The 19,122-nt window shown below is 35.0% G+C and overlaps 1 non-coding gene across 1 annotated transcript; it reads left to right on the top strand.

Moving 5' to 3' along the window:
* The first annotated feature begins 16,130 nt into the window (after positions 1-16,130).
* LOC121222798 (small nucleolar RNA R71) lies at positions 16,131-16,237 on the top strand. The gene has a single exon (XR_005920169.1). It is a non-coding gene; the product is annotated as a small nucleolar RNA R71 (small nucleolar RNA).
* Positions 16,238-19,122: the final 2,885 nt, after the last annotated feature.

The following is a 19,122-nucleotide window of genomic DNA, read 5'->3' as shown; positions in this document are numbered from 1 at the left end:
GTTGTCACACTCGGTTTCCTTTAAAACCCAAAAATTTGGAACAAATTAAGGGTTAAATTGAAAGAAACCGTAAGTTGGTGGCCTCTATTGAAAAATCAGGAAAAATTAGTAACTGAAATTGTATAGGATTGATGTCCAAGTCTAGTTCGGTTAGAATAGAACCATCGATTTCCTTAGTGGGAGACAAAATGATTATCAACAGAAAATTCCTAAGGGGTTGATAGCTGAGTGAAAAGAGCTATAAAATAGTTAGGAAAATGACTTCCTAGGGAGAATTCTTTTCTCTTTTGTTTTATTTTTCCTCTATTCTTCATCTTTTTCCTTGGTTATTCCGAAGAAGTGATAATTATGGGAAACTCTGTATGGAGTGGTGAGCGTGAGTTTTGAGTCGAGAAAGTAGGGTATCTAGCAAGCTGGGGTTTTGCAAGTTTCTGGAAAACTGAGTTTTGAGTTAAACATGCTGAGTTTAACCCATTATTTGGTTGACATTCTTAGCTGCCTTGAGAATGGAAGCTTTGGCGGTTGGAAAAACGAAGCTGACAAGATGAAGAAGTATCATGTTAGTTTTTGCACCCAGCCTTGAAATGCCAAGTATGCATGAATTAATTATGATTCCACAGTAGTTCATCTGTGAAATGCATGTTCTGCATGTTTATAATAGTGGAACATGTAAGGAATTATCTTTGGATTAGACAAAGTTAGGATTGGGAATAAGGGGTGATTTTGTTAGATACCGCCATATGATGTTGTTGAGTGCACCCGTGATGTGTGAAGCTCTGGGCCTTACGGAGGGGAAACTGTGGTGTTCGATTATCAAGGTCAAGACAACGAAATAGGAATAGGCAGAGGAATAAGAAAAAAAGAAAACTGGAATTTCGTTAAAATTCTGGCATCCGAGATTGTTGGGAGCAAACTGTGATGAGTGAAGCTCTAGGCCTTGTGGAGGGGACACTTCAGTGTTCGAGCAACAAGGTGGAAATAAGATAAGATGATATTGATGGTATTTAGGTTCCATAGAGTATCACCACAACGTTAGCCGGCTTTATGGGGCAACACTGTGACTATGGTTTGCCAGGATAGTAAACATGGGGAGAAAGGGTGTAAGACCATAGCTTGGTTGTGGCAAACAATAGAGTCCATTGAGACATTAAACTTGGGGTAAATCGCTAGGACAACAATTAAGGAAATTCATGCTTATGGAATAAGAGTAGGTTTTGAGGAACCTACTGAAAAATGAAAAGGTAGTAGAAAGGAAACAATAATCATGAAAGTCGATAGGGCATAAGGGTGGTAACTCAACAAGAACTAGATATGGGAAACAATGTACCAGTAATGTCTTGTAATTAGGCAAGAGAAGATGACTTACTTGTAGATCGCAGTTAAGGACCCACCATTAAGAGCCGTTAAAGAAGGGCTTAAGGAGGTTTTGTATGTTAGAGGAAAAATTTAGAGGGTTATAGGGAGACCTGTTTGCAATATACGGTTTGTCGAAGCCAAAGAATTGAGGGGGATTGATTGATGATACTCTAGGTATTCAAACTGGTAAGAAAAGGTTAATTAATACTTGGAAGGATAAACCAAGTGACAGATGTGTCTGTCAAGACTATTCCTCTTTAAGGAGATTATATTGCGAAGTACCCACCAAAGGGCTAGTTCTATAGGGAATCATCCCATAAGAGAAATCGTAAACTCAAACGGTCATGTAGATGGCAGTCTACAGGTACGGTAGGCCCAAGCAGTTCCCAACAGATGTACGTGTCTCATCTATGAGCCTGGTATCTCGTATAAGGCTGATTACAAGGAAGTAATCCAACCATTTTTCATCCCGAGCGGGACTTAATCCTCTAGAGTAACAGGGAATCTCAATAGTTACCCCAAAAGATGGGATGACAGCAAATCCTTTGGGATTAGGGTAAGAGAAGGAGTCCACTATGGACTGAACAGATTTAGAAAGACCGCCAAGGGGGAAATACACAAGGGTAATTAGAAGGGTACATCACAGTACTACCTTATAAGGACATGGTGGAAAAAAAGATTTCCACACTAGGAATAAATGGAAAGAAGAATACGAGTAAAGGAAGAACAAAGTCCGCGAAAATGGTGAGACGTCTAAATAATCTATCAAGACTGATCGTGGGTTGATAGGATTGCCTAGGGATAGTTCGCTTAACGATCTATCCGCAAGGAGATAGGATTGGGAATAAATCAGAGGTTGCTACGACGAGCTGAAGAGAAATTACTCGCACAAGCAGTGAGTTATTTGTATTTAGTTCTTTCTATTTAAACCCTTGTAAGATTGGGTATATTTTTGTGTAATGTAGAGACTCACTAAATTCATCCGAACTTACAAGAGTTTAACCCGTGGTTACAGGACTCACATGTTAAGGAGCAAGGAGGGACTAAGCCAGCTTGAGTTATTTCAAGGATTTAACATTGGTATGGTATCATGCACATAGGTGGGGGTACTATGAGAGGTTTTGTCTTGGAGTCCATTACGTTGAAATTATGTAATTCCCTTACTGTCCGAAGTTGAGACAAGTGAACTTTGTTTTAAATTTTTGGTCTCTTTTGTAAGTTCTCTTTTAAATAGGTAGTACAGTCTGATTTTAATGACTTCTAATTTTGTACATGAACACGGTTCAGTTGTGACGCCGCATACCTGGATTTGGCGAATGGGTTAGGTAAGGGTGTTACAGATGTTACTGGAAGATATACATAAAGAAAAGCTTAAGAATAATTAAGAATTTAAAACACGATCAATTAAGCAAAATCCTTAAAACACGTTTAGAGTTACTTAGGAGTTTTGAAATCATTTTGAGAGGTGTTGGACATACCCAAATCAACTTAAAACAGTAAAAAAATGAAGTTGTACAAGAGTAGGGGTCATGACCTGACTTGTGCGTGCTTGTTAAAATGAATGATTTTATGAAACTAATTTAAAGAGCGGGTTTTAACTATAAGCGTACAGTATGAGTTGTAATATTTATAGTTCCGATAGAACACGAAGTATTCCAAGGGGTCGAACCTAAAGAAAGAGGTTATTGAGCAATAGCTAGCATACACAATAGAGTCTAAGTGGTTACAAACACAATTTTATAGTACGACAATTTATAACAAGATAAGATTGCAAGAAAATTAAATATTCTACTCTAAGGACTAAATTGCAAGAAATGTAAAACTAAAGGACTATCTAATAATTACTAATGGGGTTGGTTGAACTTGAAACGGTTCATTGAACCTCGGACTAAGGACATAAATCGTGTAAATTACTAAATGGCTCCATTTTATCTTTCGATCTCAATTTTATCGACTTAAACGAATTAGGTCTGGTTTATCTTCCGACCTCACCGATTAATCCGAGACTAATGAAGGGGTTTGCGACAAGATTACCTTCCAGTCTCACTTTATCTAAATATTCCCTTAGAGGGGTGTCACTACCTAAATTCTTAATTCTATTCAAATTAGTCCAATTTATTATGATTTAGTCCTTTGTCCAAAGATTTTAGTTTACCTACATCTCCATCAACCAACCTCCTTAAAGGTTTAGCTACACATGCTCAAAGTAAAGAAAAGAAACATAACACTGGAAAATAAGGCAACCATGACAATAAAGTTTAAGAAAAATATAGAAGTTGATATTTTTATGCAATAAAACTTAAATAGCATGAAACCAAAAACATTTAACAAGAAAACCTAAAGAAAGAAATATAAAATGAACAAGCTTTAATAGATTTAGAGTAAAATAAACTAAAATACATTAAACTAAAGCTTAAAAGGTCTTGAAAGCAAGGTACAAGGATTGGAAATGTAAATAAAACTTAGCTATAGTAATAACTAACTTAACTAAAACTAAGAACAACAAGAATAAGAAGTAAATGTAGAAAAATAAACTATAATCTAAGGTAAAAGAAGAGAAAAATAAAAACCCTAGAAAAGTGCAGAGAAAAACTAAAGAAAACCTAAAATTAAACTAATGTGTGTGTCTTTCCTCCTCAAAATTTTTTGACTATTTTGAGGTGTATTCTTCTTTCATTGCCAAAAATGCCCGTACACGGGCCTTGTGTGATTGGTGGGCCGTGTAGACAAAGACAACCCTTTTTGTCCAAGTTTGTCCCCCTGACTAAGGTGATATCGCGATACGCATAAGTGAATATCGCGATATCTCAGTCAATATTGAAACTTGGGGTCTTCCTTGGGAGGTGGATATTGCGATATCCTTTTTAGATATCGTGATACCACTGAAGGGGATCTTTTGTCTTATATACTATCAGAGGTATCATGATTCTAAGGGTTGGATATTGCAATACCCTTGCCCTAGGTGTCGTTCTTGCTTATCTTCATCCTCTGACACATCCCTACATCACTTAAACACACATTAGGCCTCCCAATGGCAGTATCGGCCAATTTGGGTCACAAAATAAAAAATGAGACATTTTCACTTATTAATCAATAATACGAAAATAATGAAAAATTACGCTAAAGACACTATTTTACTCGAGAAAAAGCTCTTTAAGTACATCGAGAAAGCCTAATTTTCCATATCAATTTGTGGTAGATGAAGTCCCACACACTTAAGTCTTTACGTGTCTTCAAGTAATCACACAAAACATGCAAAAAAAAAAAGACCCTTGGACTGAATTAGGTAATTAAGTTACGTAGTAGTAAAACATCAAATGTGGACAAGAATTACTTCACATGCAACTTAAGAATGATATCTATGTAACATCCCTAGCCCGTATCCGTCGCCGAATTAGGGTTACGAGGCATTACTGAACAAAACACAACCATTGCAAAATCAAAGCATATACATTGTATATAAATATTTAAAATTTAATAAACTTGATCTAATATTAAATATGACATATTATGAGCTTCACTTAGATCATTTAAAACAAAATAAAGACATTACAATCCAGCTAATCGATAAGGAAATAAACCATTTTCGTATGGCTATTAAATTAAAATACAATATAACAAATTATGACCTTCAAAACATTTATCTAGTCTATACATGCCATAGTTAAAATTTAAACATTTTAATACCAAGAGAGTAGATAGAGTGATGATCTTGCTGACGATCCTCAAGCTTGAAGCTTGATCTTTAAATCTATAAAACAAAAAGACATAAAAAAACAAAGTAAGCTTTTATAGCTTAGTAAGTTTACAACATAACTAAATATAAAATAAATTATATAATTTCCTGCATACACGTAATGAAATCGCAAATACTACATATATTACCATTTGAATATTGCTATTCATAAACATCTTATTTATAACCAAATATATGAACTCATAGCATTCATATCAAAGAGTACATATATATGACATGCATATAATCAAATGTATTTATAAATACTTATCAAACTTTACAACCAATACATTTACATATCAGTTACGTATAGTCAAATGCTTACATAATTATCAACATTTAAGACCGAATGCATATATATATGCTTAACAAAGATTATCACCAAATGTATATATATATACATATACCTTAAACAAATTTAACCGAATATATTCCTACTTACCAAAAATGCATTTCACCGTATACGTAGATGCTTATTAAATGCATATACCAAATGCATATATATAGATTATCACATGCATACATCTAAATATATATAAACTTAGCAAATGCATAAGAACAAATATATATATTTATATTCTCTTCAATTACATATAAACAAATGCTTATATGCTCATCAACATCCAATGACCGAATATATGTACATGTTCTTCAAACTCATATGACATAATTCATTCGCATATCCATTATATTCAAACACGTAATATAAACTGATTCACCAGCACTTTACCTACTAGGTTTAAAACCTGATTCAGTACACCGGCTTTTGGCCTGCTAGACTTAAAGTCTGAAATGTTTCACTAGCATCAAGCCTGCTAGACATAAAGTCTGAATTGTTTCACTGGCATCAAGCCTGCTGGACATAAAGTCTGAATTGTTTCACTAGCATCCAGCCTTCTAGACATAGAGTCTGAATTGTTTCACCGGCATCCAGCCTGCTAGACATAGAGTCTGAATTGTCTCACTGGCAATAAGCTTTCTAGGCACTGAGCTTGAAATCTCAATTCACATAAGTTGTATCTCGTATTCGAACTATTTATGGATATAAATCCATACGTAAAATTCAGCTCAAAACTTATAATCTTTCTCTTTGAACACATGGATATATATATTTATATAATTTGTATTATCAATTCTAGCCTCATAAGTCAATGATTCCATCGAACATATTTATACATAACCTTATATTTTGGATACTGCTACTACTACTATCATACTATTAACTTATAATATACTTAAATAATATACATTTAACATTCGAACATATTAAAATAACCTAAGCTAATAATTTCATACCATTAATTCAATACAAAACTTATACATATGCATATACATTCACATTCGACCTCATGTATACATATATAATTCCATACCTAATTTCAATTCAAGAAATTATACATGTACATTTATACATATTCGAATCTACCATATAAATGTATAAATTCATACTCAATTTCAAAACAAGAACTTATACATATATATGCATAATCGATCCTCATATACTTATATAATGACATATCTAAATTCAATACACAACACATACATGTATATTTGCATGCTTATTCGAATATATATATACAATTATAACATACATATCACAAATCAAATCCAAGAGTTTATACATATATATACTTATATAATCATTCGAGCCTTATATATATACATATATCTTATACATATCTTTGATTAATCCAATAATTTATACATGTATATACTTGTATATCATTTATACTTTAACTAAATTTAAAGGTTTATATAAGTATAAACCTATATATATTCGAACATTAATAATACATGTATATCATTCATACTTTATTTTATTTCAATCAATATAGTTTTAAATTAAAGTTCAAAAAAAATAAAATACATTTACATACATATATACCGATTTAATAACATTAAATAGTTAATAGACTTACCTCAGATAGTGAAAAATCGAAACCGGACGTTTAGTCGATTACTTTAGCTTTTCCTCCATCCAACTCCGATTTCTTTGGTTCTTGATCTAAATATATTCAAAATGAGCTAAATTAAATATTATTACATTCAATTTAGTCCAAAAACACATAAATGGGCAAATTACTATTTTACCCCTGATATTTACACTTTTTTCAATTTAGTCCTTATTGCATAAAACACAAAATACACAAAATTTTCCCACACTATACAAGGGCTGAATGTTCCTAGTGCTCATACAAGTCCACACATTTCATTTATTTCACATTTTAGTCCCCCAAAAATTTAATTTCGCAATTTAGCCCTAATTACTCAATTTCACCAAAAATTCAAAGACAAAACATGTTAATCTTTCACATATCTTTCATATTTCATCATCAACTATCATAAAGCTCAAGCATTCATCAATGTCATATCACAAAATCATCACCAAAAAATTCAAGCATAGGTCTTGTAGTACACAAAGCAACGATATCAAAAACGTAAAAATTTTCAAAAACCGAACAAAAACAAACCTTTAATTAAGCAAGGATATGGCCGAACCTTCTTCAAGCATTTTAATGGCTTTATTTCATCTCAATTTCGGCTAAAGAAGATGATACAAACTATATTTTATGTTTTAACTATTATGTATTATAATAATTTATAATTTACTAATTTAACCTTATGAAAAATAATTATAACCTTTATATATTAAGGTTAGTTTTGACCTTAGCCACCCAATATCTAAATAGTGGTTAAATTGCATCTTTAAACCTTCTGATTAAAAAGACAACAACAAATAGATGCTTTTAGATTTAACCCCTAAATTTTCATTTTGCGTGATTAAGCCCTTTTTATCAAATTGAGCACTCAAACGATCAAATTTTCATACGAAATTTTCACACAGAGTAATTCACATACTACAAATACCAAAAAAAATTTAAATTATTTTTCTGACTCAGATTTGTGGTCCCAAAACCACTTTGTCCGATTAGGGTCAAAATCGGGCTGTTACAATCTAGCTAAATATTATTAGTTCAAAAAGTTAAAGTGTCAATAGATAGAGAGGAAATGCAATGAGCATATGTACAAATGTTATCTGTCAAAATAAATCATACGAATCACTCATAGATATTTAAAAATAATTGATCATGTTCGTTCTAACAAATGCAAGTAATATACAAATTAATGCGTTGGTGTTTTATTATGGTCCAAAAGGTCTTTTGGCTTGTAACATTCTGAGACTGAGGTTGGTATGGATTCAAAGAAAGTTCATCTCAAAATGGTTCAAGCACTATGAATAGTATAGCACATGACATTGTTCCCAATTCCCCCCAAATATGATCGTTTCATCTCACTACCTTATTTCTCCTTCTATCGCCTCCCTTATTTCTCCAATAATGTGGAAGAGAATGGTTGATATCAACTCATTTTTGTGCACTATGATTTTGAGACTATTTTATGCTTCTTTCTTTTTCTTGTTTTGAGCATCTTTGTCATTTGTTTGTTTTTTTTCTCTCATAATGCTTTTGATCCTCACTTTTCTCTCTTTCAAGTTTTTCTTTTCTTTTTATGCACAATTTCATTACGAGCTAATTCAACCCCTCTCCACTAATCACTCAGGTACAATTTTGTAAGAAACCTCCATTGTAACACCCCAAACCCGGTCTGGACGTTATGGCCAAATCTGGCGATGTCATATGAAAGTGTGTTTAAAAATCGTATCATTGAAAAAATCATTTTCTATTTAGAACTTATCATTATCTTTCATTAATTCTCAAATCATGATTCATTTCCAAAACGCTATACTTTGTGGAAGCTTTTAAAAATAGTTTGCGTTCTTCTTTTTTCAAAACCCGAGTTTTACCTACTTCTAGCAGATATAAATAGAAAATAAAATCTAAATTTTAGGTAAAAATCCCTAGAGGCCATTATTACAGAAAATACCCCAAAATAAAACTTAAAATTGTAAATAAATATCAAATAGCAAAAAAGAGTCGTGTGGCCACAGCTGAGTCCTCTACGATACCGATTCGTCTATGTCTGTGGATTACCTGTACAGATTAAACAGAAGTGGTGAGTTTACGTAAACTCAGTGTGTAATCCCCATACAAACAAACAGATAATAACAAATAATCTTAGTTTGGGCCTAAGCCCTTTTAATTATCAGTATTAGTTTAGGCCTAAGCCCATTTTAGTATCAGTAAGTATTAGGGCCTTAGCCCATCATAGTACGGTAACAGTGATAGTTATGCAGTTATAAAATCCTACCCAACCAGCCTCTACACTCCATCTCCGTCCAACCCTACACTCTATGTGGGGATATAATCAACCCACCCATCCCTACACTCTAAATAGTATCGAATGCGGCACTAGACAGTAGTTGCAGTTGAGCTGCCAGTAAGTTAGGCTTGAAGCCTTTCAGTACACTTCCTCCAATCAATATCAATCCCCAACCCAATGCAATGCATCATACAGACATGTCATGGTATCATGTATAATAATTATAGTGTATATAGCATGCTAAACATACAAACATATAACAGTTTTTCAATCATTTCAGTCAATTAGGGGTGTAGGTAAGCTTACCGACCCTACAGTAGGTTCATAGTCTATTTGGGCGACCTGTGCAATCTTAGCAGTCAAACAGTGTAAATGGACCCATAGGCCCATGTTGCATGCCCATGTAGGCCCACACGCTCGTGTGGCCCACAAGGCCCAAAATTGCCTTGGCCGTGTGGATCTCACGGCCTGGCCCAATATTCCCACACGCTCGTGTGGTTCACCCGTATAGGGCCCATGTGCTCGCGTGGCCCATACGGCCCAATTTGGCCTGGCCCATAAATCGCACATGGCCAGTCTCGTCGATCACACGGCCTACCACACGGGCGGCCGCACGCTCGTGTGGCATCGACAATCACATTTTTCGGCTCTTCGCTGATTTTCATTTTCAAAGTTGTGTTTATACACCAAGTTACGAAAGATGCGCACACAGTCCTTGAGCACTCAAAACCTATGTTCAACCACAACTACTCGATTAATCACATAATAATCGTATTTATTTAACTCGAAACAAAGTAAACCTTTTCTGAGCAATAAGCTAATACCTTCTATCAATGAACCGAAACTCTCCCACACTAAGGCTTCGACAGGAGATTACACGCCTTTCAGTCCTCCCCCAATAGGTAGAAATGAAACATATCATAGAAGAGTTACTAAAAGGAAATGAACCGCTTAACCAAAAACTTACCAAACAAACGAACTAAGTTTCACAACAGAGAAAGAAACGGCACGCACATCGGAGCAAAATAGGAGAAATAAGAGAAAACCCAAGAAAAATTCAGTAGTAACAATGGAGGATTTCAGCTGGAAGCAAACAAAAGAGAAACAACAAAAAGAATGAAGAGGGGAAACACTAGAAGAAGTTTTGGCAGAGAGGGGAAAAGAGTAGCATCAGAAAAGTTGAAGAATTAGTGAAAGGGTGCTGAAATTGTGAAAGAAGAAGAAAAAAGAATAGAGGTAACAATCAGATTTTTGATAAACTCACCCCAGTCCCTTAACTTTCTCCCATATCCCTAACTTCCCTCCTAAAAAACTGCCAACACAGTCCCACTCACCCACAAATTCCCCCAAACCGTCCACCCTAATCTCATCAAAAATCGAATTCAAATCCCACTCCAATCTACAGAATTTCGGTCAAACTACAACACCCATATGACACAAGCAGTAAGAATAAATCCCATGATTGCGCAAGTACTCAAACTCCAGACCTCTTTCTCATTTGCCCTCTACTTAACCACCAGACTAGCAGACCCATTCTGACATATTTTTACCAACTTTTAACCATAAGCCTACTAAACAAAAGCAAGACTTTATTTAATTAAAACAAAGAATTAGTTCAAGACAAGGCTTGAACCCAAGACTTCTTAGACACTCCCAGAACACATAACCACTAAAAGCTGACAGATATTTGTGTCACAAAAATACAGAAATAAATAGAAGAGAATTTTGGGGCGTTACATCCATAATGTTCCTACCTAACTCTCAATGTCCATGGCCTAACGTCCATTCGATAATGCATTACAAAGTTCAAGGACTATGAAAGGTTGAGTTTAGAACTCAATTTCGGCTTAAGGTTTCAAACACAGAGGCTCATTAAGAAGGGCAATGTAAGGCTCAAATTTGGGAACTAGAGATAATGTAGTGTTTAAGGTTGGTCCTTTAGGCTCAAGGCTATACAAATAATATCAAGGTCTTTCCCAGAATAATCACCTAGCAATAATTCTATTAAGCATACATCTACTTAAATGAACAATTAGTAATTCGAATGATTTATCTACAAGGATCCATATATTTTATTCATCCTACAATATATTTTATACATTTTCATTTGGGTTGTTGCCTCTAGCCTATTATACATTTAAATAAGTGAACTAATTAATCTACAATTAAGAGCAATAAAGTATCTAGTATCATTCAAATTTTACAAGTTTGACAATTTTATATACTTGTTTGATATGTACAACTACTAACTTGCTACTTAAATGCAGTCCAAGCACGATGAAATAATAAAAATAAAATAAAAATAAGAAATATTTTTTGGAATTTTGGAAAATTTAAAAACAAAAAACAGAAAATATTTTTTGATTTTTGAATTTTTTTTGAAAATGCATAAAAACTGAAATAAACACATAAATAAACATAAATAAAAAGAAAACATAAACACCATAAAAACTTATGTGCACCCCACTCCCCCACACTTAGACTACACATTGTCCCCAATGTGTTCAAAAGAAGGGATAACAAGTTACCGGACTTCCCTAGAATTGAGCGTTAAACTAGCTCAAGCGTTCACCTCCTTGTTGAAGCTTTAAATGTTATGTAGTCTTTCACGTTACTCACTGCACATAAGAAAAACAAACAAAGAAAAACAACACAAATACACCAAACAATAACAAACACAAGATAAAAATGAAAAATTCAAAAGTAATCAATAGTTTACATGCCACATTAAAAATAAATAAAATGCAAAGACATGTAACTATTCCGAGTTGTCCACATGGACCCTCACTCGGTCCTGCGATTCCTTTCCCTTTGCCTTGCACGATCGACTTCTGGTAAGGTCTTCGAGTTGGTTGGTCGATTCCTTAATGTCGGGGCCTCCCATGGATGGTTGCTCAAACGTAAATAAATCCTTGAATTCATCACAGTATGGTGCCATGTCATCATCTTCCCTTATCTTGGTGTCATTACCTTCTTCCTCTTCGTTCCCCTCTTTTTCGGCTTCCTCCTCCATATCCTCATCAACTGACCTCGTTGGTCACTAAATAAGATTTTTCCCTTGGCTCTCCATGAATACATCTGTGAAATTTTGCATTGAATCTAATCTACGATTAGTGTATTAGATCTCCCTAAGCAACTTCTGAAGTTTTTTTCGAAACCTCCATATGCGAATTTAATGGATGCTTTCTTGGGATGAGTAGGTGGCATGTCCATTTTATGCTTTTTTTGATGGTTAGAATTTTTTATTTTGTTCTCGATGTAGAGCTTGGAGCTGATGAAGCATTAAGTCGCCAAGTATGTTGCGAACTACTTGGTGTGATTGCTCCATTAGGTCTATAATCACCTTCTTCATACGGTATAAATATGTAATCAGATGAGGAAAATAGTCTTAACTTTACCTTCTACCATACACTTTTCATTTCTCTATTAATGCAGTTTCCTAAGTAGATATGCGTACGTCACAAAATAGAGAAAAGAAGCATAGCTCGAAAGGCTGTTAATAGTGTTTATGTTGAGTAGAGGACTAGCACGTGTGCAAATGAATTGCATCCACATCTTAGCTATGGGGAACATAATTACTTGTTTAAAAGAAAGTGGAAATTCAGTGCTCCCGTCACGTTTCCATACACCTAAGTTCCTAGTCAGAAATTTTAAAATGGTGTCTATATATATGTTTGTAAAACGGTCGAGATCCATGTTTTGAATATCTTCACTTTGATAAAAGTGACGCCATAATGTTTGCAAATACGTTCAGGGGAAATGTCTATCCACTTACACCTTACATATACCCTATCATCTTTTGCAAATTTCAAATTAGCAAAAAACTCTAAAACAACAGGTACTATTGCAGGTGTAGTTGGTACAACTACGAATTGATTCCACCAATAATGGCGGACCAAGTCCCAAATTTCTCAGAAATTATGGGCCACTAAGTTAAAACCACGTTCATAGATGAATGATTGACTTTGAATCGATTAAAAATACTTTTCTGCCTGTGCAGACACAAATTTGTTCTCATTATATCACGATAATAGGACAGGTTTGATTTGCGTGTGAGATGGTTTAGTGGCTCATGGTGGCATTTTGAAAAAAAAATTATTTCTTTTAACATGAAATTTTTATGACGATAATACAAACTAGCCTACTAACTAATAATCAAACTACGACGATAATCGAAAAATAGAAAGAAATGATTGTAACTAAAAATTCAAGAAAATATTAGAAGAAAAAGAAGATTGAATCGAAATGATTTGATGTTGTCAAAGGGGATGGAGGTGACGTTTCACTATCGACCCAATGCAAGGACAAATTCAAACCTGCAAAATGAAAAAGAATACAAAACAACTAAAAGAAATTAATTAGAAAAAAATTGAAGAGAGAATTGAGAGAGGTTGGATGAAAAGATGAAAGGAAAGGGAGTGTTTTAGGGATTTAGGTTGCAAAATTTAGAAACAGTGAAGATTGAATAAGAGTTTTGAGGGCTAGGAGGCTTTATGAAAATGCACAGATTGCGATACCTGAAGCCAGGTATCGCCTAACCCGACTTGTATATCGCAATACCCTATAGTGGATATTGTGATATCCTCTTTTCTTGGACCTTTCAAATTCCAATCTCTTTGAGGTATTGCGATACCACTGTGTAAACCAATTTGTTTTTTGTTTGAAATTCTAAGGGTATCGTGATATAAGGGATTTGACACCATGATACCAAAAAGAATTTTGGCCCATTTTTAAGAACTGTCCACGAAAATGCGATATCCCCCATTAGGTACTGTGATTTCACTGAGCTCATCCTAAAAACACTACAAAATCATCAAATTTCACCTTAATCCTCAAAAATTCAACCTATCAAGTTTAAAACTAGACCAACACAAATTAAAATCCTAATTTACATGTAGAAAAAAGTGGACTCAATGCTCAATAATTCAAATATTCACAAATATTTGGTTCAATCCCCACAGGCGATGAGTTAAAAATTCATTTTTGGGCGGTTAGTTACACCACCGAAATGATGTTTCATTGTTGTTCTTGACACTTGAACACGTATTTTGTTCTATACGTGACCAAGGCCTCTTGAGAATCGTATCTTTTTTCTTATCCCTGTTCATTTCCTAACACTCTTACATGGCTTTTGAACACCTGAAAAGTGACACCATTCTATGAAGTTTGCAAATCTGTTAGCATGATAATTTTTTTGTCTCAATTACTTGGCACTTATACTCTTGTGATGGCAACACCTTCTTCGACCTAGACTCAGGCTCAACAGATTTGAATCTTTGGTTTCTACCTCGATGTCCATAGTCAATGCACCCTGTCCAACTTCGATGGTAGCTCTAGACGTGGTCAAGAAATGTCTCCTTAAGAGTATAGGAATTTCCAGATCCTCCTCGAAGTCAAGCATGATAAAGTCAACAACCTTCACTAACACATATCCAAGGATCTATTAAGACGCACTAAAGATCAATCAGCTAATTATAAGGTTATTACTATTTCCTTAAGCTCTCCCAAACCTAACCTTCTATAAATTGACAATGGCGTGAGGTTAATACTGGCATTTAGATAACACAGTGCCTTCTGAAACTCACTCCACCTACCTCAATTAGGATGGTAAAGCAACTGGGATCCTTTAATTTGGGAGGAACTCTTCTAAACACTACCGCACTACAATCCTCATTAAGTGCAATTTTCCCTCATTTCCTTATTTTCCTCCTACAAGATATAACATCCTTAAGGAATTTGTATATTTTGGCATTTTCTCCAGGATTTCTAACAATGGGAGGTTCACATTTAAGGCTTTAAACATTTTGAGAAAGTCTAAAAAGTCCTCATGATCCCTCTTTTTCTTCTCTTCTAAGTAGGTTGGAAAGGGTATGGGCTTCGCGCTTGGTGGTGGTGGTGGTGGAATGGTTCTATCCTCTGGTTCGGCTTATGTGGGTTCACTATCTCGTCTCTCCTTCTCTAGTACACCATCTCTAACATTAGGAGTGTGGATGCTCTCATCCTTCTCACCTACTTCTTTCTCTCCATTATTTGATCGAATAGGTTCCTTCACCATATCCCCAAATATAAGGGTGATCACCTTTGCGTGCTATGTTCCTTCTCTCTTCAGATTAGGTTTGGTATTACTGTGTATGCTAGAGGCTAAATTTTTTTGAAACAATTATAAAAATTGGTCTAATTGACCACGAATTTGGCACACATTAGCTTGCACTACATGTAAACCTTCCTATACTTTGCTCACCCTAATTGACAATAGGGGTCACTACTATAGGTCGATTTTTTCTCTTGGTCTTGGGGTGCCCTAAAAGGTAATGGAGGTTGATACGGTGCACTGGGTTTTAGCGGATTAAGGTTCTGGTTCCTTTGATTTGAAGGTCCCGCTTGGTTCCCTCCCCACCCGAGGTTAGGATGGTTATGGCATCCCAGGTTATAGGTGGAGTAAGGGTTATATCCTCTATTCCCTACATAGTTGACCTATATAGGGTTACCCTCATCATCGTGTCTTGCATTAAAATACGTTAGATTGGGCTAATTTTGGGCTTACACCTTGGCCGCATTCATTTCCAATTGATTTAACCTTTCAAGGACTTGTTGGTACTTATCTTCACTACTAATAGTGTTCACCACCAATTGCTTGGCTTGGTATGTGAACCGCTCAATCGTTCGCATATAAGAGTTCATGGCCATGTCTTTGATGATTTGACAAACCTCGACATAAGTCTTTGACATGAATGCTCTTATAGATGCTCTATCAAGACTAGAGCATAAGTTTCTGTCAAGTCTATTGTAAAAGACTTGAAGTTGTAACCAATCTTGTAAACCATGGTATGGACACTTGTGCCACATCAACTTAAAGTGCTCCCAAGCCTCATATAGTGATTCTCTATCCAATTGTCTAAAATTCGTAATATCCATCCTAAGTTTCATAGACTTGAATGGTGGGAAATATTTTTCCAAAAACTTGCTCGTTAGCTCGTCCCAAGTGTTGATGAAATCTACCAACTGCGAATCTAACAACATAAAAGCATCATTAGTAAGAGAGAAAGGGAATAACCGAAGACATATGGTGTCATTAGGCACCCCATTATATTTGAAAGTATCGCAAATGGTTAGTAACCACTTGAGATGCTGATTGGATCCTCATTCATCGACCCTCGAAATTGAAGGTTCGATTGTATCATTTCAATCATTGTTTGTTTGATTTCGAAGTTTTTAGCATTAATCGTTGGGCGATTAATGCTACCTTGAACAACATCTAAGTTTGGTATCGCGCAGTCGTGCAGAGTTCGCTGTTCCATAGGTAATCGTGGTGGTTGTCGAATCTCTCCTTGCGGATTTTCAATAGGTTGCTTCCTTGGTGGAAATAGAATGCATCTAGGGTGTTGCACCCTCCTTATGTGTGTGATGATACATTCTGGTTCTGGCTCAAATGGTAAGACACCGTTATCGGTTCAAGTCATACAACGTTTCCTACAAGCAAGAGATAGTGAAAAAAATTAATTAAAATTGGAAACAAAATAAAAACAAATAGAAAATAAGGCCGTATTTATAAATCTTATTTTCGCTACTTATATCTACCTATAAGTGTACACTAAAAACTACTCAATCTTACACCATCTTCCCTAGCAACGACGCCAACAACTTGACCTAACTTTCACGTGCCTATTAAAACGAATGATTTTATGAAACCAATTTAAAGAGCGGGTTTTAACTGTAAGTAATATTTATAGTTCCAATAGAACACGAAGTATTCCAAGGGTTCGAACCAAAAGGATGAGGCAATTGAGCAATAGCTAGCATACACAATAGAGTCTAAACGACTATAAACACTATTTTATAATACGACAATTTATAACAAGAAAAAATTGCAAGAAAATTAAATATTCTACTCTAAGGACTAAACTGCAAGAAATGTAAAACTAAATAACTATCTAATAGTTACTAATAGGGGTTGGTTCACTTCAACGTGGTTCACTAAACCTCAAAATAAAGACATAAATCGCGTAAATTACTAGATGGCTACATTTTATCTTCCAATCTCAATTTTACCAACTTAGACGAATTAGGTCCGGTTTATCTTCTGACCTCACCAGTTAATTTGGGACTAATGAATGGGTGCGCGACAATGATGTACACCAAGTAAGTGACGCTAATTGAGTGATTATATAAAACCCATGATAATTGATGTGATTATGATTATGACTATGATGTATGTCTAGATCTAATCCTCATGATATGTGATGTATGGCTTTTGTGATATATGTGATGATTTAAACATGTGAGATTTATATATGTGTATGTTAAAAATATTGAGATCCATGATCTAATGTGAAAAGCATGTTTAACATGTTAAAAGTGATTATCATGTGATATGTGATTATGAGAGCATGTTTACATGCACAAGTGTAAAAGTGATCCATATGTGTTAAAAAGTGAATTTAACATATCACATGCATGGGGTGGGTAATTGTAAAAGGTGAAAGTAATGATAGTTTATTTGCAAATCAGTGGTGGCTTGTCCACAAAGTATATTAGTGGCAGTATATCTGTATATCAGTGGTGGCTTATCCACAAATGGTGTTTCGAATGGACGAGTTGTGACACCCCTAACTTGTATCCGTTGCCGGAACGGGGTTATAGAGCATTACCAGGGTTTACCGATCAAATAGATAGAAATTTCAAACATTTCATAACATATCAATATTCATAATAAAACCAATCAAAATCATATATACTGTCCCTTATACAAGCCCTCAAAGCCCTAAATAAGCATTAGAAACGAGTTGGGACTAAATTGGAAACTTAGAGAATTTTTGGAAAACATAGAAAAATTTCAAAGTTGTAGTGGTCACACAGTCGTGTGGCCAGGCCGTGTGATTCACATGGTTGGGAGACACGCCCATGTCTCAGGCTGTGTAACTATCTGACTTGGTCATAAGGCCAAGTCACACGCCCGTGTGCCAGGTCGTGTACCCTTCGAAATAACTTCACATGCCCGTGTGCCAAACCGTGTGCTAGGCCATGTAACAGCCTGACTTGTAACCCTTTAAAAACTACATGGGACACACGGCCGTATCACCTGGTCGTGTGTCACACACGGCTAAGACACACGCCTGTGTCTTAGGCCGTGTGGATAAGAAAATGACCACTTTCAAGCCATTTCTTTCACCCTTTCAAGCATAAGCCTACAAGAAATTTGTACATGTATACAAGGCCTTTAAACAGACTCAAATTATGCAAAGAATGAATAATCTTCATACCAAATGTTCATACAACCAATATGCCAAAAGGCACCTCAATCATCAAGCATCAACTTATATATATACATGAGCATATTTGTTCAAACCTTAAGCATACATATCTAATTAATCTCAACACTATTTCCATGCTATATCAAAAATAATCTCACTACATTTGACCACATTTATACCATTTACCAACTGAATTGTTTCCATACCAATACATAACACAATTAACACATACCAACCTTACCATATTAGGCATACCATATTTCAATCATGCACATCTATTCAAGACTTTTCCAAAACACACCATGTCTTGGCCATATTGAGATCGATACAACATATACCAACTTGGTTATTTCTAAACATGCATCAAATTGACCATATTAACCATAACCAACAAGATATCAATAGTACCTTAAGTACCTCAAATTCAAGGCAACATTTCATGCCATGATTATCAACCAAAATGACATATATATACCAAACCCATCAATTAAACATTAGACATAATCCACCTATACATGCCATTATAACCTTAACCAAGATGTCAAAATCTACCGATAT

Source organism: Gossypium hirsutum, chromosome D10 (genome assembly GCF_007990345.1).
Source record: "Gossypium hirsutum isolate 1008001.06 chromosome D10, Gossypium_hirsutum_v2.1, whole genome shotgun sequence".
NCBI classification, from domain to species: Eukaryota; Viridiplantae; Streptophyta; class Magnoliopsida; order Malvales; family Malvaceae; genus Gossypium; species Gossypium hirsutum.
The sequence above is the reverse complement of the archived record's forward strand: the minus strand, read 5'-3'. Positions and strand labels throughout refer to the sequence as shown.